This window comes from Rhinoderma darwinii, chromosome 1 (genome assembly GCF_050947455.1).
Source record: "Rhinoderma darwinii isolate aRhiDar2 chromosome 1, aRhiDar2.hap1, whole genome shotgun sequence".
Lineage (NCBI taxonomy): Eukaryota > Metazoa > Chordata > Amphibia > Anura > Rhinodermatidae > Rhinoderma > Rhinoderma darwinii.
This window is the reverse complement of record NC_134687.1, coordinates 175,856,993-175,875,110: the sequence shown is the minus strand read 5'-3', so window position 1 is coordinate 175,875,110 and position 18,118 is coordinate 175,856,993.

The window sequence follows — 18,118 nt, the reverse complement described above, 5'->3', positions numbered from 1 at the left end:
GATCGCTGGTTCAGGTCCCCTAGGGGGGCTAATAAAGTGGGTAAAAAAAAAGTGAAAAAAAGTTTAGTAGTGGAAAAAATAATAATAATAGTAAAAGTTTAAAAAAAAACTTTTCCTATTTTCCCCCTAAAGTAATGTAAAAAATAAAAAAAGTTAACAAAATCGGTATCGCTGTGTCCGTAATAGTCTGAGCTATTACAATATAGCGTTATTTAATGTGCACGGTGAACGCCGTAAAACGCCAAAATCTGTTTTTTTTGGTCATCTTAATTCTCAAAAAAATTTAATAAACAGTGATCAAAAAGTTATACGTACCAAAAAATGGTACCAGTAAAAACTACAGCTCGTCCGGCAAAATATAAGCCCTCACACCGCTCTATTAACGGAAAAATAAAAAAGTTGTGGCTCTTGGAATGCGGGGAGTGAAAAACAAAAATCAAAAAATGGCTTTGTCCCAAAGGGGTTAAGAAATATTAGGGGCCATAACCCTTATTACAAAGAATAATGTGATTAAAATCTAAATAAATTAAAAAAAGTGATTGAACAAAGGAAAAAATTATGTTTTATCGGATATAATACCCATGTGTCAAATCATGGGAAAGATTGGGGAAGAGGAGTCCTGTCCAGTACTAGTCAAGCCACCACATGCATAATTCTAAAAAATAATAGGTATGAGCTAAATTCGTCAAATTGTATAATTCAAAGCGTTAATTCATGACTCAATATATAAAGATATAATAGAATCATCTCATATGAATTTGCCGTGGCGCAAATTGAATCAAGCAAGGCAAAATTTCAAAGATGAATCAATAAGAACATAGACTTATGTAAATGCATCATAAATCAAATATATTCAGAATAAAAAAATACTATCCTAGAAATTTAGCTGAAGCATCAGCAAGATCATAATTATAAAGGATCACATATAGTCAAAAAATACCAATGACTTTTAGATCCACACAGGTAATAGGCACTATCAAAAGGAGAAAGTAAGTTCCAAAGTCTTCTACACAAAAGCGTCTCACATGTCTCATAATGAAAGGAAACCAAGGAATGCAATGTCCTCTAAATTAATTAAAACTTAAGGCATCAAGCGGAGGATGACATTCATCTGTAACGGTGTCCGGAGTATCCAAACAATATAAAGTTGTATAAAAGAGCAGTGTGTGTGGGTGTGTGTGCACACATAACCCTAACCCTGGCTCCAAATGACATGTGGCAAGCTGGTCATTGTCCTTATTTTTTCTGCACAACCTTAAAATCACAAAATGACAAACAAAGAAATTGAAAAAACAGAAATGAATAACAAAAAAAATAAGACTGTATGCATATAGTAACAACGTAACCCACTGGTAGTCTACTTAAATGAATAACCCCTTAAATAAATTAACCACCGACACTTAAATCCTTTGAATGTGGGGTTGACACGGGGGTCGGCGACAGCTTTATTAATTTAAATAAATAATAAAATAACATTTGTTTAACCTTATCAAAATATCAAACTCTAAATGACCTTAACAAAGATCAATGAACAACCCGTATGCCTGACTATTCCAAGGACATGTAGGTAAATACCCTTCTACCGCAATAAGGTGAAAATGTCCAACCCAATATCCGTTAAATGCACCGCGTCCGACAACAACAATCCCCTGTTGTCTCCTTCCAACACTCGATGACGAACCACTACACCACCTCTAGCTCGGACAAACCGAGACACCCTCGTATTTAAGAGGCGTCTGCTCCGTTCAATGGCATTCACATCCCGCGCCCCATGCCACACCAACCGAGGAACAATCTCCGACCACACTAGCACTAAAAGGGGGAAAAATTAAGCAATCCTCTCTAAATCCGAATGAATCAGCTAAATCAACTCCCCCAACCTAACCGAGCACAAATCATTCCCACCCAAATGTAAAACCAAAACCATCGGCACAAACCGATGCCGGCTGATGTCGACCACTTCGGGCAGAGCCTGCAACCAGCGCAGGCCCCGGAGGCCTCTCCAGTAGACTTCGGCATTCCAAAGCCCAACGACAGTCAACCAGGGCGGATAGCAGCCTGATGCTCCTCCCAGAACACATAGGAGTGCCCTGAGAATCCACACAAACATAAGATCAGGGTGAACATATAGAGCAAAACAATCCGACCTCCACCGACCGAAGCGCCTCACTGCCGCATCAGATAACCCCAGCTCACTGGCCATTGTTGCAGCCACAATTCTGAAAGAATGAGTCACATACTCCCCCGGTGATTTACCCACCTGACCTAGTGCCTGTTGAAAAATAGATGAAAACTGAAACCTAGTAAGCGGCCTACCATACAAATGCGATAAAAAGTTAACCCCTAGCTTACGCACACCCAGGAAAGCAGACACCGCCGCAACCGGACTGGCCTCGCCCGGGACCGGCCGAAGCGAAACCCAGCAAACCCGCCCAAATGCATCCCTTTTAGAGCGCTGTATACGTAACCGAACCCCCACAGAAGAGACCACTACATCCTCGAAAAGAAGACCCCCCCCGGACAAGCCGCCCCAATCGGAACTAGCTCCGAAATACGCAGAGCCCCGAAAAAATACAACGAACAGCCACTGAAAATAAAACAGATTCATAATGGGAAGAAGAAATTGACAGCAGCGCCGCTACAAGTAGTTTCAATAAAGAAAAAGACACTTGCCGCCGCGACTCGCTCCTGGAGGCCAATTTCTTTTAACCCTTTTAACGCTTGCAGAATAAAAAAGGACTTCGTAACATCTGACCATCCCTGCAACTGAGACAAAAAGCAACCCCTGCCAGACACCGCTGAGCTACGACCCCTGACACATCCCGCTCGCGCAAAGCAGTCAAATACTCAAGTGTTACAGTTGTATGCAGCACAGGATCCTCCCCAACATGTCTATCCCCGCAGTGCTCAACCATTCCTTCCACGCATTACCGTAAGTAGCCCAGCAAAGGACAACCTCACCAACGGAAATAACTCCGATCCAGCAGCCTCCAGAAGAATTCCGGGCGGCTGGCCCCCTCCAGATCCGCCTGCGGGCAAAGGGAGCGAAAAACCTGCCAATTAAAATTAGATAAAGCATCAGCAACAACATTATGAACACCTGGAATTTGGTGAGCTCGAAACCGTATGTTACATTGCAAGAAACGGAACACCAGATGGCGAAGCACAGCCAAAACCGGACCTGAGCAAGAAGTAAGTTGGTTAACAGTAAAAACAACACTCATATTATCTGACCAAAACACCATAGACCCATTAGAAAGCCGCGCCCCCCACAATTCAACAGCGACAACTATGGAAAAAAGTTCCAACAATGTCAAATTTGCACACCAACCCCTGTCATGCCAGGAATCAGGCCAAGATTTAGCACACCATGCCGAACCAAGCAGTGCACCAAACTCCACCGCACCAGCAGCATCCGTAAACAATTCCAGATCAACGCTGGAAATAGGAGTCGCCCTCCAATACGTACGACCATTATAATCCTCCAAGAAGGTGCGCCAGACGCGCAAATCCGCCTTAACAGAACTAGAAATCTGCACACGATGACAAGGCACCGAAACGCCAGCTGTAGCTAGGGACAGCCGCCTGGAAAAAACCCGACCCATGGGCAGAATATGACACGCAAAAACCAACAAACCAAATAATGATTGGATCTGACGCAACTCCAAATTACGTGCAGACAAGGCCAAATCCAACGCAGAACACAACTTCACAAGCTTCTCGCCCGGAAGGGGAAAAACCATAGCAACGGAATCTATTTCGATGCCCATGAAACACAACACCGCCACGGGCCCCTCCGTCTTTTCCTCAGAGAGGGGGACCCCAAAACGCTGAGAAATAAATTGAAAAGACCTCAACAAAAACTGCCACTGCTCAGAGGAAGCGGGCCCAACAAACAAAAAATCATCCAGGTAATGAGTCACCGACCCAGAACCAGTAAGATCCCGCACCGCCCATTCCAGAAATGAGCTAAACACTACAAAATAATAACAAGAAATCGAGCAGCCCATAGGCAAACACATGTCATAAAAGAAAAACCCTTCCAAAGCACAGCCCAATAAATGAAAACAATCTGCGTGAACAGGCAACAAACGAAAAGCGGACTTGGCCATAAGGGCATCTGCCCCCGCTCGACAGCACTGTCAAAAGAAACTTACGAGACAGTTGACAACTCACTGTTAATGCCGTCATTCACCGACCGCTCTCTAGGGTGAGAAAGATGATGAATGAGGCGAAACTTACCAGGCTCCTTCTTAGGAACCACACCCAGCGGCGAGACCCTAAGATTAGGAAAGGGCAAAGCATAAAACAGGCCGGTCATCTGGCCAAGCTCGACTTCGCCACCTTATCCCCATGGGCATCCAGAAACTCCACGGCCGACTTCAAATTCTGAGACAAAACCGGGGCGCCCTGTGCCGTAAAAGGAATAAAGAAACCAAAACAAAAACCGACTCTAAACAGGGTGGCTTCTGCCATCTTGGGGTTCTGGTCTAACCACAGGAGCATCGCGGACACGTGCACCGGCGTCCTCCCCTCGACCAACACCCGCAGGGTGGGCGACTGCCGCAGCCCGACAGGAGCACCTAACCGCGGAATGGGAGCCACCACAAGTGGAGCACTCATGCCGGAACTTACAGGAGGCATAAAATCTACAGTGTCCCTCATTAAAGAGCCAACAGGCACCTGCTCTACGGACACCCCCGACCCCCGCCAGCCCCGCCCCTGATGGAAGGGGAGGAGGTGGGTGAAACTAACTGAAAGGGCCGCTGCACCATCATCAAGTGCAACCAAACGTCAGTGGCTTTGGTATCCCAACCAACCTTCGGCCTCTGAGCCAGCCGCCTCCGAAACACCTCATCGTACCGCCACCAAGCGGTGCCCTCATGCGATTTATACACACTAAAAATAGTATCTAGATAAACAAACAACTGACCCGCACAATCAGGCCGAGCCTGACTAAACACCCCCCCAAAATAGCAAAGGCCTGCAGCCAATTATTAAACGACCTCACGACCTTGGGCTTACCCAACACGACCTGCTGAAACCGGCGCTCCTTATCAACCGTCAACGAATCGACCAACAAAAAGGGACCACATTTCAATGTAGTCATTTTTACTGATTTTCCCACGAACCTCATCGGACACATGAGCTCCCAAGGGAGGCACACTACAAAAATAGGAATCTCTGAAAGCAGGCACCGAAGGAGTGGACATAGAAGTGGAAGCCTCAACCATGGACCTCGCAACCACGGCTTGTGCAGACGGTACCACGGGCAAAGAAACAGCTCCTGCCACCAGAGATCATACAGCAGACAATAAATCAGCATCAGACATGTTATCAGCATTACAAGCCTGAAGGCCGGCATACTCACCGTGTCCAGGAGAAGGCACTGCAGATGGAGCCACCACGGCAGGCGATGTCACCGGAAACACAAAAGCCGTGGCTGGCACAGGAGATGCAGCCCTCCGAGCTCCGACAGAGGAATGGCGACTACGATTACCCCGATTGGACCCGGCATGAAGGCTCCTGCCACTGCCACCATTGGCCCGCAAACTTCCACGGGAGACATCCGAGGAAGGAGAGTCAGAAGGTGACCGCCCATACCTCAGAGCGTGACGCCTGCTATACCGCCGGGACCGACTACGATCCGACCCATGGCGACGATGAGACCTGGACCGACTAGCCCCACTGCGACCATATGAATGCCTAGCCCGAGGGGAGTCATCCCGCAAGGATGAGCTTGGGCCCACAAACGGAGGCACGGGCAAGAGGGGAGCCACGTCATCGTGAGGGGCCACCGCCCGCCGGGCCAGCAACCTATGAGACCCCCACGAGAAAAAGAGCTCCGACCTGTCCTGTGAACCCTCATCCAGCCACTCACCACTACACTGCACTGAGCCCCCTAACCCACCACCCAGAGCACCTGCCCTACCGTCTAAAGCAAAAATCAGGGGGACACTCCCGGAAGGAGAAGCAGCCGCCGCAGCAGAAATCCAGGCCTGCGGCTAAGGCCTGCACCACGGAGCCCCGAACCTCCAGTGGGCGTGGCCTATATCTACCCAACCCAGTGGAACCCTGGGCCCCCGGCGTCGGAGTAACCATGTCCCCCACTACAGCCCTCGGCACCCTGATATCTGAGGCACCGGTGCCGGGGGAGGAAGCACAGCCAGCAGGGGATGAGCAGTAATGTGCGCGGTGCCGGAACTCACTGTCGACGACCGCACCCTACCTGTAGCAGAGGGGGACAGATGGGTTGGTGGATGAGACGTGTGCGCCGAGTGCCGCCGCCCAGAAGCCGAAGGGGGAGCCGGAACAGCAGCCTTCCTGAGGAGCGACTGCAGCCAGTCACTCCCTTCCGCAGCAATCGTGGAGCGAAGCGCCTGAACAAGCTCCTGCCTGTCCGTCTAAAAGTCAGCCAAAAGAGGACGACCAACGGGGGCGAGTGACCCTATATACCACTCTTCATTAGCATAAAACCCGCCCCCTTCCCAATCCTAACACCCTCCTCTCCTAACTTTACTGACTCACTAAAAAGGGGGGAGGGAAGACTACCCACCAGCATTAACCCCTTACACCGCAACAGTCCCTGGCTCAGCGGTTATACACCTGTGAGCCTCCATAAATGAAATATATACGTAGCTCAGAATACTAACATGAACACATGAGCAGCATTTAAAGTCAATGTACATAGTATTCCCTTGTGCATAGAGCCTATATGGCGGCACACAGGCCAAACATTTCCAAAGGACAATACCGTTATAATATGGCATGTCGTGGTGAAGCAAGGAATAATTCTTATGTTACATAACCCATGAGAAAAAAATAAAAACCTTTGTGACTCAGAGGAACTCGGAGGCATGATATGGGCCTATAGAATTTCATCTGCATCATATTACGCATTTATACTAAACAGATCCGTAATATGGCCATGTGTAAAATTATGATTATTACTGTGCATCCACAATAACTTACAGAACAACAACAAAAAATGTGCATACACATGCATTTTTTTTATTATCGACAATAACCAGAAGTTGCTTATTTTTAGTGACTGAATATACAGATGGCAAATCTGATACGCAGCCCTCTGATAGGAGGCCCCTATAATGTGTCAGGTTGACTATCACTGCCGTATTTAAAGTGAATTTCTTCAGATCTACCACTAGATGGCAAAATTGTTCCATGCATAGCGAAGTCCACGTATTAAAAAGATATAAAAAAAACAAAACAAAACAACAACAACATGCATTGCTCAAAATAATTATATTGCATCCGGGAAAAAAAATTAGGAACTCAAATTTAAAAAAATAATTCCTTGAAAGCAACTGAATATTTGTAACAAAATTTGGTCAAGACAAATTCATCGCGTAAAATGTCAAATTATGCAAATTACTAACATTTCTTGCACATTTTTTTATATACTGTAATTATATTTACAAGTAGATATTTTAAAAGTAGCAAGTCATGTATTAGTAATGTAATATTTAAGAATAAATTGCTTTCATTTTGTAATTAAAAAAGCTTGTTGCACAAGGACAAAAGGAAGATTCCATGTAAAAGTATGTTCACATGTGGCAGATTATGTTGCAGACATTTCTCCAACTGTTCCATGTGAAAGAGGCTTGTAGACAACTTTGCACATGCTGCAGAAACATCCCTATTCACATGTACGAAACAGATTTTCTGTTGCAGAAATTTATGCAACAAAATCTGCCACATGTGAGCATAAAGTGGATAACTAAGGGTATGTTCACACAGGGCGGATATGCCGGGGAATTCCTGCCAAAAAATCGCACCAAATTGTGGTACAGTTTTTTGGGCGGAAGGTCCGCTGCGGAAAACTGCACGTAAAAAAAAAAAAGTCCTATACTTACCCGTAGCCATGTTGACGCGCTCCTCTGCTGTCCTGCAGCCCGGCCTACTGGGATGACGTTTCATCCCATGTGACATAGGATGAAACGTCATTCCTGGAGGTCGGCCTGGACACAGGAGCAGAGGATTCTGAGTAAGTATTTTTGCGGCGGAATCGCAGCCTTTCCACCGCAAAATTGCAACAACTGCTGTTTGTTGCAGGTTTTACCTCCCCATTGAATATCTTAGGGAAAACCTGCAACAAAAAAGCAGCGATTGCGAAAATACAATTGACATGCTGTGGACTAAAATATTGCACCGCAGGTCAATTGCTGAGGGTTTTTTCTGCTTATCATTTACGCAGCGTAAATCCAGAAAAGAAGCGATTCCGATGCATAAATTTAACATGCTGCATATTCAAAAACCGCGCCGCAGGTTAATTTATGAATAGTCTTTTGGCATATTTATGCAGCATGTGGAAAACATTTGTTTGAATCTCATGTACTCTGCTGCTACTGTATGTGAAATCCGTTCTGGATAATCTGCAGTATTTAAGATGCGTGTGAACCCGGCCTAATAGTGACAATTTATTTATTATTTTTTTTAACAGAACTTTATGATAAAAAAAATAATGACACAGACAAGGTGGAATTTCTAAAAGTTGAATAGATAATTCAAATCTAAATTTATTCAAAATAAAAATCAATTTTTTTATAGTTTTACTACTTTCATTCTAAAGTAATGTCAAAATGATGCTACAGTACCTGCTCATTGTAAAGTAGAAATCTGCTACATGCAGGATTATAGTCACGCACTTGTCTTTTGTAATTGTGTCCATAAAGATAAAGATAAGGAAATATGGATAAATGTAGAAAATATAGAAGGCTCGTGGTTACAGCATACACGGCAGTAAACTTGACTTGACGTTCTCCTGTTACCTCTAGAAGCACTGGCATTTGCACTTTTTTTTTGTCTTTTTTTGTTCATTTGCTACCTAGATGTAAAATTAAACCTTTCAGTACCAGACAATTTTTTATTTTCCCTTCCCTGCCACTCAAGAGCCATAGCTTTTTTTAATTTTCCTGTTGATATAGCCGTATAAGGGCTTGTTTTTTGTATTCGACAAATGATCATTTTTAATGGTACTATCATGTATCATGTACTGTTCTAAGAACAAAAACATTTTTTGTGGGATGGAATATAAAAAAAAAACAGCCATTCCTCTATTATATTTTGGATTTCATTTTTAAGACATTCACTGTGCAGTAAACTCGACGTGTTAACTTTTTATTCTGTGGGTCAACACAATTATGTTTATATAAAATTTATATATTTTTTTTATGTTTTACTGCTTTTTTGATCACTTTTTATTACATTTTTTTATGGAGGTGACCAAAAAACAGCAACACAATCTTTTTTTTTTCAGCGTTCACCGGGGGAGATAATTAACATTATATTATAATAGTTTGGAGTTTTACAGATGCGAAAATACCAGTTTTGTTTATTTTTTATTGTTTACAGTATTTTATTAAAAAATGTAAAACGTTTTAACATTTTGTTATTGTTGAAAGCTTTATTGCTGGTACCATACCATACTTGTGTATTGCAGTGTATGCTACTTTTAACACTCTACTATTAGGCCAGGGCTTAAAAGGAGGAGAGACATCGCAGGCCTGGGGGCCATGACAACTCTCTGCCACCTACTGCCTGCTGTGGTGTACAGTTTGCCTCTGCCCAGTGAACCTTTATGGCTGTTTTTCTGATAAGAGCCTCTAGAATACTGTCTGGTGGAAGAGGTTGTAGCTATGAAGGAAGGCGGAAACTTATGACGATAACTATGTTGTCTTGATCTGGATGATACTTGTAGAAGATTCCCCTGTTTTGTTTGCAACATAAACTGCCAGGTAGAAATTCCATGGCATATTAAGTAATCTTGAAAGTGCGATCCGCCAACCAAGGTTCTAACCATACTGCCTGGCGACCTTCTGTGGAAAGGTCCATAAATGTGGCAGCCAATTTTACTACCTGTTCTGCTGCATCACATATGAAGACTGAGCATAAAGAGATGGCCTTCAAAGATCTTAATAAGTCATCCCTACGGATGTCTCTCTGCATGTCATCCTGAAGCCAAATTAGCCAGGATCTCAATACCATCATGACATCTGCAGAGTCAATAGATACTCTGGACTGGGCTGCGCCAGCCATGTAGTTTCTTCTCAGAGCACAGTCTTCCAGTCCATCAGATTGGTGAGGCTTGCACTGTGCTCGAATGGTACATCTTTGCAATAGCTATGTTTTCTTTAGGGCGGAACCTTAAAGGGATCCTGTCATCAACATCTTACCTGTCAAACTTGCCTGACCCCTCAATGGCCGCAGCTGTCCAGAGTTCGTTCCTGTTCTCTTCTTTCCTGAAGTCCTCCTCTGTCGGTAAATGTAGTCGTTTAAACTCGTCCCGCCTTTTATGGTAATTCATTTTCCCTCTGGGACGCAGCTTCCTAACCCCGCCCACCGCCGGCACCTGTCCGGCCCTGACTGGCTAAGGAGCTGTCAATCAAAAAGAAGGAGGTGGAGTCCACTCTGAGACGCTGGAGGAATGAAAATCTGACTCTTTTCAGATGAAGATTTGACTCTTTTCTGCTCATTTGCACACGGCTCGGGACCACTGAAAAACGGAATACTAAAGGTACAGAACTGACTTAGAACATATTTATAGCTTAGATGACAATGATTTTTCACCCACTTTCACCAGGTATTGCTGGCTTTATAGCTAAAATGCTGGTGACAGGTTCCCTTTAACTGATTCTCATTTATCAGAGAGAGCGACTGGAATCTGTTAGATATTGTAGACTGCCTCTCTGACATCTTCCATTCTGTTACCATTACTTCCTTTACCCTTTTAGAATCGGGACTGTTTTGGACCTTGTGGAATGTTGTATTGGTGATTTTTTTAATTTTTTTTACTTTTTTTTTTAGTTTTCTTGGGGACACATGGGGCTTTCTTACTATTTGAAAAAGGAGATGATATAATAAAATTTTTTATGTTTTATTTAAGGAAAAATGTTCGGAAAAAAGGGGAAAAAATATTTTTTACATAATTTTTTTATTATTTTGTTTCAAGATAGTTTGTTCCATCAATAAACTGTACCCCATAAATCAATCCTCCCGTGCATAGTGACGCCATACATGTGTACATTGTATAACCTATGATGTTGCTATAGCGCCGAGAACAAAAATTCTATATTCGTTTTACATGTACTGTATCTCCTCCATTAGGGCTGGAGTAGAACAGGCAATAATTGGGTGGTTTAAATTGGGTTAATAATTATATTTTTTGGGGAAAAAAAACCCTTCTGCATGACAGGAACGTGACATTTGAATGCCTAAGCACTTGATGCCCATCCATAATGCGTTCATGTAATGCAGGATATTTCATTTTGTGCATTTAAATTCCGAGAGGTATGTACTTTTTTTTTTATAGTGGAGGGGCTTTTTTCATTTTTTCATTATATTTTTTATTTTTCCATTTTAAAATATTTATTTATTTTACAGTATATTTACTTACATTTATTATTTACATTTATTCTGGTAGACATTCATTCTCCACAACTCATCAAGAGATTTCACTTAAGGCACATTCAAACGTGGCGGAATTGCTGTTGAATTCCGCTGCGGACAGTCCGCAGTGGGAATCTGCAGCAGCCGTTTTTTATATTGGTTTCCATACATTTTTAGGTAACTGAGTGCGGACATTAGGCTGCAATGCAGAATTTTCACTCCGCAGCATGCACATTTTGTTGCGGAGAAGCAATGGAATTTCACTGCAGATTTCAGCCTTTGCAATGCAAAAACTGAAATCTGCGGCAAGTCTGCTGTGATATCCACAACATCTGAATTACCTGTCAAATATGCAAATGTTGCTGCGGATTCGTTGCGTAATTGACACGAATCTGCAGCAACATTTGCAGCGGAAAAATTCTGCCATGTCTGAACGTGCCCTTAAAGTATTCTTTCAAGTCTTTCAGAACCCCATCTAAAAGGCGTTTTAAGAGGAGGATACTGTTGCTCACCTGGCTCAAGCGACGTGTATCGGTGAACGGCTATATACATTTTTTTTAAAAACTTTTAGGCATACAGACGCCTCTTCTGCTCTCTCACCTTCAGCAATGCAACGGTTTCTTCTCCTATCCACCAGCCAAATCTGGTTTGTCATGGCGACCGGCTGCCACTGATGATGTCAGGTCTGGTAGCCTATTTAAAGGAGAGGCATCCATGGATCCCTTTCCTACAAATCTAGGTATATCCTATTTTTTTCTATTTTGCCTATTGCTATTTAACATTGTACCTAACTCCCAATTCTGATCTTGCCATTGTTTCTGGATTACATTCTTGTCTGGCACTTTTGATTTGTCTATCATATGGATTCAAAATAGAGTGTCACATAAACCTTCTTAGAATCCAAAATTTAGCTTGACCTCAAAATTGGCTGAGCATTCAAGTGTAGGGGATATCTTGACTTTCTTAGCTGACCAGAGGTTGCAAAAGTGACATATGGAAACTATATGAAATCCCAAGAGAAGGCAGTAGCTTCAGGCAGAATGTAGCTTGGTTAATCTGTTTGCGTATCTGGAAAGGCCCAATTAAATGCAGAGTGAATTTATAGGATAGAACATTAAGTTGGACATTTTTTGTGTACAGCCAGCCATATTTGAACCCAGAAACTCCTATATCCCTAGAAGCAGCCAGTGAGCCAATTGAAATGCTGGACACCTCCTATTTTCTCACCTCTTGTTATTCCTTGTCTTGATCTTCTAATTAGTTTCACCTTTTTGGCTTCCTATTTAAGCCTGGACCTTGCACTTCCTCCTTGCCAGACTATTGAGTGCCTGCTTTTAGTCTAGTTCCCTGCCACCTCTCTACAAACTGTTGCTGCTCATGTACCAAACTTGGATTGTTTTCCTGACCACGTCTCTGCCTCATGCTGCAACCTGTTGCTGCTCATCTGTGTGCCAAACTTGGATTGTTTCCTGACCATGTCTCTGCTACTCTTGCAATTAGCCCCCTCCTGCCTGTTTTTTTAGCCACTAGACTCCAAATCTGCTACAGACCTTGACATAGACTTTCACCAGGAACAATTTTGGGAACCAGATATCGGTGCTTTTTAGTACCACTTTTCTGGCCTTTAATAGCCTCCAAATTCATATGGACCTCTGTCCAGATGATTATTGCAAACCTCCACAACAGCAGGTACCTAAGACTGTGCCGTGTTTGGAAGAGGAACACTCAGATTTCAACAGTAAATTAAATGGAGATTTACCTAATGACTCACTGCCAGGTCTCGTACATTCAACAGAGGCCTGGTCCTGCTCCTTGTCTAGGCTACTGGCGTCTGCTGTACTTCTCTGCTCGTGTCATGTCCGTGGTTGTGGGCTGTCAGCTCCGTTCTTCCCCTGACAGCTGTAGCCACGAGTCGGCAAGCGCTGGCCCCAGCCTCCTCCTCAGGAGAAGCCAGCGCTCGTGTCTACTCACCAATGCCGGATCCCGTAGATTGCGCGCGCTCGTGCCTTCTCTTAAAGGGGCAGCGTGCGCACCGGAAATCGTTCCTGAACTTTGACCCATGAGTACTCTGGACTATAAGAGGGGTCCAGCCCCCTAGTTCTATGCCTGAGCTTTGTTGTTGTATCCCTAGTCTGTCTTGCAAATGGCCCCCTGGTGTTTCCTGCTCCCAGTGTTTCCTGTTTCCTGTTCTTGTTCCTATATCCCTAGTCTGTCTTGCAAATGGCCCCCTAGTGTTTCCTGCTCCCAGTGTTTCCTGTTTCCTGTATCCTAATCTAGTGCCGTGCTTGCTGTAGCCGTGCTGTGCTGTATTATACGCCTGACCTGCTTCTCCACACCTGACGTCCACCAGCTACTAAGTTCCTGCCTAGCCTGCCTTGCTACTGTCCAAGCTGCCACAGGTACCCTATATGAACTATAGACCCTGACCTGCATCCTGTTGGCCAGCTGCCATACCGCCAAGACGGTACGGCCCAGTGGGTCCACAAACCCCTCTGTGACAGTAAGCTCAGGCCATGGACCCCGCTGGTCGATTCAAGACTATGACCACGTCACAGGAGATGCGGGCAGATTTGCTGGCTCTTCAGACTTGACAGGACCAACTCCTCCAAGCTTTGAACACTCTCGTTCGTCAGCAGGAAGCAAGAGCTGCCCAAAGATGTTATGGACTTTGTTTCCTCCTGCTCTGTGTGTGCAGCTAACAAGGTCGCTCACTCCAGACCCGCTGGTCTGCTCCAGCCATTGCCTTTGCCCGATGCTCCCTGGCAGCATATAGCTATGGACATTATTACGGACCTGCCTCTCTCTGCCGGATGCAGCAATGTCTGGGTGGTGGTGGATCGATTTTCAAAAATGGCCCACTTCATTCCTCTGACCAGTCTTCCGTCTGCTCCTCAACTGGCCAAACTGTTTATCCAACACATCTTCCGCCTGCACGGCTTGCCGCAGCATATTGTGTCTGATCGGGGGGTTCAGTTCACCTCGAGGTTCTGGAGAGCCCTCTGCGGACTTCTAGGTGTGAAGTTGGACTTTTCCTCGGCCTACCATCCTCAGTCCAATGGACAGGTCGAGAGGATCAATCAAATTTTGGAGAACTACCTGCGTCACTTCGTCTCTAGACGACATGATGACTGGGTACAGTTGCTTCCGTGGGATGAATTCTCCTACAACAATCATACCAGCAAGTCCACAAGGAACACTCCATTCTTCATAGTCCTTGGCCAACACCCATGAATACCTCTCCCGGTTCCTGATTCATCCAAGGTACCAGCTGCTGACGCGGCCTTTAGGGACTTTCTGCAAATTTGGCTGCAGACTCGATCCTCCATCCTGCTGGCAGTTGACCGTATGAAACGGAGGGCGGACACAAGGAGAAGAGAACCACCTCAGTTTCTTCCTGGCACAAAGGTCTGGCTGTCCTCCAGGAACATTCGACTAAGAGTACCGTCATGCAAGTTTGCTCCCAGGTTCCTCGGACCATTCGAGATCCTACAACAAATCGACCCTGTCGCCTATAAGCTTTGGCTGCTTCCTACCCTCAGGATCACCAACTCCTTCCATGTATCCCTCCTGAAGCCAGTGGTCCTGAACCGCTACACCAAGACTCCTAGCCCTGTGGTTGTCGCCAGCGGCCCTTCAGACACCTTTGAGGTTCAAGAGATCCTTGACACCAAAAGAGTGAGAGGAAAGATCTTTTATTTGGTGAATTGAAAGGGATTTGGTCATGAAGAGAGGTCTTGGGAGCCAGAGAAGAACCTCAATGCTCTTCTGAAAAAGTTTCTCTCTCGCTCTGGTCCCAAGAAAACTGGGCATAAGAGGGGGGATACTGTCATGTCCGTGGCTGTGGACTGCCAGTTCCATTCTTCCCCTGACAGCCGCAGCCACGAGTCGGCAAGCGCTGGCCCCAGCCTCCTCCTCAGGAGAAGCGCTCGTGTCTACTCACCAATGCCGGATCCCGTAGGGTGCGCGCGCACGCTCGTGCCCGCTCTTAAAGGACCTCGTTCCTGAACTTTGACCTGTGAGTACTCTGGACTATAAGAGGGGTTCAGCCCCCTAGTTCTATGCCTGAGCTTTGTTGTTGTATCCCTAGTCTGTCTTGCAAATGGCCCCTGGTGTTTCCTGCTCCCAGTGTTTCCTGTTTCCTGTTCCTGTATCCCTAGACTGTCTTTCAAATGGCCCCCTAGTGTTTCCTGCTCCCAGGGTTTCCTGTTTCCTGTTCCTGTATCCTAATCTAGTGCCGTGCTTGCTGTAGCCATGCTGTGCTGTATTATACGCCTAACCTGCTTCTCCACACCTGATGTCCACCTGCTGCCAAGTTCCTGCCTAGCCTGCCTTGCTACTGTCCCTCCGTGACAGCTCGCGGCCGCATGCCTCCTAATACGCCCTCAAGTCATCTCTTAAAGGGCCATCGTGAGCGCAATTAATTTATTTTTTTACCAATCCCTGTTTGTTCCTGGACTATTTAAGGCACCTCCACAATCCACTGTTGCCTAAACAACATTGGAACAACCTGGTTGTGTCCTGCAAAGGTTTCTGTTTGCATCCGATTCTAGTCCGTTATTGCTATCTGTTATCAGCCTGTATTCAGTTTTCTGTTATCAGCCAGTGTCGAGCTATCTGCTACCTGTCTGTGTTCAGCCATCAGCTATCAGCTTGTGTCCAGCTATCCTCTACCAGCCTTCAACCAGCTGCCCGCTGCCAGTCTGCCTCCTACTGCCTACTACCAGTTTGTATTCATGGGTGTAACTAGGAAAGACTGTGCCCCATAGCAAACTTTTGACTGGGGTCCCCCCTAGGTGCCACACGCAGCCCCCCTTATAGTGCCCCCTGTAGATTCTGCACCTGTAAACAGTGCTATACAGCCCCCCTGTAGACAGTGTCACACCCCACTTGTAGATAGCACCCCCACCTCCCCCCAGTCAATATTGCCATAAAGCCTCCCTGTAGATAGCGCCAAACAGTTCCCCCTTTAAATAGTGCCACACAGTCCCCCTCCCTTATATATAGTGACACACAGCCCCCTGTAGATTCTGCAACACACAGACACCTGTAGATAGAGCCATGCAGCCCTCCACCTTGTAAATAGTGCCATACAGCCCCCCTAGTAGATAGTGCCACAAAACCCCCCCTTGTAGTGCCACACAGCCCCCTTGCATATAATGCCACACAGCCCTCCCCTTATATATAGTGCCACACAGCCCCCCTTGTATATAGTACCACAGAGCCCCCCTCCCTTGTAGATAGTGCCACACAGCCCCTGTAGATAGTGCCACACACAGCCCCCTGTAGATTGCGCCACACACAGCCCCCTGTAGATCGCGCCACACACAGACCCTGTAGATTGCGCCACACACAGACCCCTGTAGATTGCGCCACACGCAGACAACTGTAGATAGCGCCACACACAGACCCCTGTAGATTGTGCCACACACAGACACCTGTAGATTGCACCACACCCCTAGTAGATAGTGCCACACAGACGCCCCTTAGTAGTGCCACACAGCCCCCCTTGTATATAGTGCCACACAGCCCCTTGTATATAATATCACCCTGCTCCCCCATTGTATATAGTGCCACCCTGCTCCCCCCTTGTATATAGTGCCACCCTCCTCCTCCCTTGTATATAGTGCCACCCTGCTCCCCCATTGTACATAGTGCCACCCCGCTCCCCCCTTGTATATAGTGCCACCCTGCTCCCCCTTGTATATAATGCCACCCTGCTCCCCCTTGTATATAATGCCACCTGCTCCCCCTTGTATATAATACCACCCTGCTCACCCCTGGTATATAGTGGCACCCTGCTCCCCCCTTGTATATAGTGTAACTCTGTTGCCCCCCTTGTTTTTAATGCCACCCTGCTCCCCCCTTGTATATAGTGTCACCCTGCTCCATTTGTGTATAGTGCCACCATGCTCCGCCCCTGTATATTGCCACACAGGCCCCACAAAAAAATATATTGTACTTACCTTGCCTCATTCCTGCGATGGATGGAGTGCTGCACATCCTCTGGGCGGGATGCATGCAGCCTATCATTTTCATATGAATCTGTGTCCTGAGGCTTGCTGCCTCTCTGAGGCACTATAGCCCCACCCTCCTGCACTATAATTGTAACTGTGACTATAGGACGCAGATTCAATTACATGCATAAGAAATGAATGGTGGGGCACGTTCCATTCAGCGCCTTCGAATGACGCAAGCGGCGCGATGACATCGTTGAAAGACGCTGGCTGGCAGGGCAGAATGACTCGCCCAGCCACTCTGCACCGTTTACAGGTGCAAGCGGCGCGATGACATCATTGCGCCGCTTGCTTCGTTAAAAGGCACTGAGTGGCTGAGCAAGTCATTCTGCCCTGCCAATCAGCTTCTTTCAATGACAAAAGTGGCACGATGACGTCATGCTTGCATCATTCAGAAGAGAGCAGGCCTGCATTGTGAGAGGATGGCACAGGATTGGCATACGGTGAGTATGTAAAGGTTTTTTTTTATATATGAGGAGCTACATGTGGAGCACTATCTACTGGGAGGTACTATATGTGTGAAGGGCTATATGTGTGAGGGGCTACAGTGAAGGAAATAAGTATTTGATCCCTTGCTGATTTTGTAAGTTTGCCCACTGTCAAAGTCATGAACAGTCTAGAATTTTTAGGCTAGGTTAATTTTACCAGTGAGAGATAGATTATATAAAAAAAAAAAAAAACAGAAAATCACATAGTCA